General features: G+C 37.0%; 1 pseudogene; it reads right to left on the bottom strand.

The window, feature by feature from the left end:
* Positions 1-2,007: 2,007 nt before the first annotated feature.
* On the bottom strand, positions 2,008-3,438 carry LOC144240566 (heterogeneous nuclear ribonucleoprotein K pseudogene; annotated as a pseudogene).
* Positions 3,439-4,368: the final 930 nt, after the last annotated feature.

Here is a 4,368-nt window from a genome sequence, read left to right as displayed (position 1 = left end):
TTTCTTGGTTTGAGGTTGACAACAGATTTCATACTTAATATGTTTTATCTATTGTTCATTGCCTTAGTTCTTTCTGGCATTCAACCCCCAGCATAGCACTTAACACAGTACCTAACACATTATCTGTGTATATTGAGTGAATGGATATGTCTTTAAAATATTTCTCCCAACAAGTAAGATTACGTAATTTCTAAAAATAGTTCTTTTATGTGGCAATGTCTTTTTGTGATGAATCCTAAGCAAAAAATGACCTGCTGGCAGTCTTTAAGAACAGGAACATTGTTTAAAAAGTATTTGCATTATAACAGTGTAGTAGTTTGATTAGACATCCCATTATGTAATTGCTTATCGTGAAAAGAATTCCAACAGAGTTGAATTTTCTCAAAAGATAATAAACTCCACAGGAAAATGTACTGTAAGTATATGTGTATGTGTTCCATTTGAATAAAATATTATGTGATGTGGTTTAAATATTATTTTTAGCCATGGCTTATTTGGAAATCACTATATATCATTTTTATCACGTTACCTAAATGTTAATTTTTTAAGTTAATTTTTGGGACTGTCTCCTTGTATGTTTGCTTTGGCCAACTGCTCAGCTGTCTTTTTATTGCTTTTAAAAGACTGCTTGGCGTATGTCCATGCTTGGAGCTTTAGTTCTGTTAAAATATGCATTCACAATTTTATGTGCTTATCTGAATTTTACCATAACATGAAAATCTATACCTTGATTTATTTTATTTATTTATGTTTTGGTAATTTAAGATTACTGTATTTCCTTACAAGAAGAATGTTTGAACAAATTTTATAGGTAGTCAATCAATGCTTGTTCAAATTGGCCTTTATTGGAGCTTTATTTATTTGGAAGTGAACTTTCAACTCTTAATAAAAATCCCAAGATACTACACAAGACATTCACAGGAACTTTTTTCATCTTTTTTTTAATTGTTCACAAATGTTTGCTACATTATCCTACACACACCAGAGAAATGGTACATCTTTTTCCTTCAATTTGCATACAGTGGAAATATAAGAGTATATATATATTTTTTAACAAAATTTAACAAATAGGAACTACCATGCTGACAGTTTGTCTGTGAGAAATTATCTAATAAAAAATAATAAGAATTTATTTAGCATCAGTCACTTCCATAACCAGGTATTATTCTGATTAATAATGCTGCCATTAGGCTTCTGGCATATACTTATACCACTACTGAACTTATAGTATTGCTTCCCACCTTGGTTCTACTTCATAATACTACTATAGAAAACTGCTGCAGAGCAGGGATAAGTATATGCAAAGGCAAACAAAAATATCCCCAGCTTATTATAAGCATGACTATGCATGACAGAATTTCTTCCCAAGCAATGGCCTTTTAAATCGTCAAGAAATCACCAGAATGGAATTTGCCAAGATATCATGCCTATGTCCAAGAAGAGATGCATTTATTTATATCCAACAGAGGAGTTAAAAATCAAACTAAGTGTTTAGTTTGGGGTGGGTTGGGGAATCCAGTCATTTGAAAAATGATTTTAAAATAATGGCCACCAAAAATAGGTTCACTAAATTTATTTTAAAAATCATTAAGAAAAGAATATTACATTCTGCACAATGCTCTGGGTATATGCCAGGGACATATGCACTAGTGATACTTTTCCTCCTTTTCCCACATCCCAAAAAGTTACGGTGACCACAAAGCAAAATGTTCACAATAATTACACGGGGAAAGAATTTTTTCTTGTTTTTAGGTTAGACCACCAACAATAAACACGAACTAAAACTCATTCACTCTGCTGATGTTTCAAAATTTCAATGTTAATTTTTGCATACCCTTTCCTCCCCATTTGTAAGGAACTAAAACATTACATCTAGTGAACAGCAAAGATTTCACTGCATCTCAAATGCAGAACACCTATGAATCAGAGGAATGTTGGGTTTTTTAACAGAAGCAGATTTAAAACAACAACAACAAGATGCAAGACTCCTTCAGTTCTTCACTAGTCTTAGAAAAACTTTCCAGAATTCTGCTTCACAGTGTTCTGCAGCAAATATTATACATTCTGTATCTGGTCCTGTGTTCCAGTAATGGTAATGATCAGATCTTCAGACCCTTCTAAAGCCTTGTCAATTTTGATTGAAGTTCCTGGTTCATGATGGATTTGTTTAATCTGTTGACCATATTTGCCAGTAGTAGATCTAGCCAAATCTTTGGGAATAGTTACTTGTGTAGTAATAATAGGTCCATCAACATCACCATATGAGCCACGACCCCCTGCATAGGAATAATCATATCCGGAGCTATCCCATGGTTCATGGGCCATCTGCCATTTGGATGGGCTCCATGTATCTATTGGAGAGTCCTGAATTTCATGAACGCCATCATAGTGGTCTCCGGGTCTTTTTCTGTCATAGGCCCTTAGATCTCTTCCCCTAGGTGGTGATGGTGGAGGAAGAGTCCGAGCTCTGCTACCACCCCAGCATCCTCATCTAGGAGGAGGTGGAGAAGGTCCTAGACAAAAGGTCATATCATCATAATCTCTTCTAGATGGAGGCATAGGACATCCACCCTACCAAGAGCCATTGTGCCAAAACTGCCTATCCCCCACATGGGAAATTCCAAAGCATGTTCATGATGGTTATCAAACATCATTGTAAAACCACCATAATTGTCAGTTTCATTGGGATCATGAGGCTGTGCACCTCCTTTGATGGAGACTCCAAAGATCAAGGATGATCTTGATGCACTTGACAACCCTATCAGGTTTTCCTCCAATAAGAATGACTCTATCAAGAATGAGGACAGCATTCCAAGAAAAGCATGATTATCATCTGAGTGTTCTCTTGAAGTTCTTTGATTTTAGCATCTTTGACTCCAATAATTCCTCCTGCCAGACTCTGATGAATCAACAGTCCCAACTTGCAAAGTCACTTCCTTTATAGACAGTGTGGGTAATATAAGCATTCCACAGCATCAGAGTCAGAGTCTGGTGGATTTGCAGTGGGTGATGGCACGTGCAGGCCCTCTTCCAAGGTAGAGACAATTTTCTTCAGAATTTCTCCAATTGTTTCAATATCGGCACTGACACTCAATGTGTTCTCTGGGTCACTGCTATCTGTGACTGAAACACTGGCATTGTAGTCTGTAAGGAGGGCCTTTTTTGGGGGGGCGGGGAGAGAAGGAGTGAGGGAGTGCGAGAGAGAGAGAACGAGAGAGAGAGAGAGAGAGAGAATCTTAGGCAGACTCCAGGCCCAGTGTAGTGCCTGACATGGGGCAAGATTCCACCACTAGGAGATCATGACCTGAACCAAAATCAAGAGTCAGATTCTTACCCCACGGAGGCACCCAGGAGCCTTTGAGCCTTAATATTCTTGTTTCCTTTTCCAATCACGGCGCCAGCATTCTTGCTCTGAAGCAGAATGCATAATTCAACCATCTCATGTTTCTAGACCTTTAACAGCTTGTTCCTTCTTCTTCCTGTGCTCCTTCTCCATCTAGCTGTGACTGGCTCAGTGCCACAGGGCAGCACAGGGACAATGGCCTCACCAAGTACCCAAGCATGGGGGTGTCAGTTGGTCCTGCCAAATACACTTCAGTTCTGCTCTGCAAGGTTATATAATACCTGACTGGTGTGTCCATTTAACACAAGATAATGGAAACTGAACAGCCAGAAAAAACCTTCCCCAATGCCTTGATTTATTTTAAATAAGTCAAATTCTTTTAGTCCTACAATCTATTAGTTTCAGCTGATTTGTATTTCTTTGAAATAGTAAGTTCTGACTTAATTGATCTTTGTAGTCATTGTTTTCTGATCTTCAAATAAGAAATTGCACGTATAGGAGGATTAGGAGGAACTTGACGGAGGAACAAGGGGGAGAAGAAGGGCAGAAATGGTGGGGGAAAGGGAGAGAAGCAAACCATGAGAGACTCTTGAATGCTGACAAAAACTGAGGACTGATGGATGTGGGGGGAGGGGGGGATGGGCATGGAGGAGGACACTTGTGGGGATGAGCACTGAGTGTTATGTGGAAACTAATTTGACAATAAACTATTAAAAAAAAAAAAGAAAAAAGTTTACCAGTAATAGTATGTAATATACAATAATAATTGCAATACAAGTCATTTCAACCATAAAAAAAAAAAAGAAATTGCATTGATGGAACAATTCAGAACATTTATTTTTTATTCCCTCATTTCACTCTTTTAACTGATGTCATTACATAATTACTAAAATTCTAACAAAAAAATCCATAGCATTTCCATTTAATGTTTTTTCAGAAATCCTTAATTTCTGGCATGTATTATATTAATTTTAATATAATAAATTTATTTGGTATTACAGCCTTTAAAAAGGGCCATGAGATCA

Source organism: Crocuta crocuta, unplaced genomic scaffold (genome assembly GCF_008692635.1).
Source record: "Crocuta crocuta isolate KB4526 unplaced genomic scaffold, BGI_CrCroc_1.0 scaffold6, whole genome shotgun sequence".
In the NCBI taxonomy this organism is placed as follows: Eukaryota; Metazoa; Chordata; class Mammalia; order Carnivora; family Hyaenidae; genus Crocuta; species Crocuta crocuta.
Note: the sequence above shows the minus strand (reverse complement) of the source record. Positions and strands in the feature narration are given on the sequence as shown.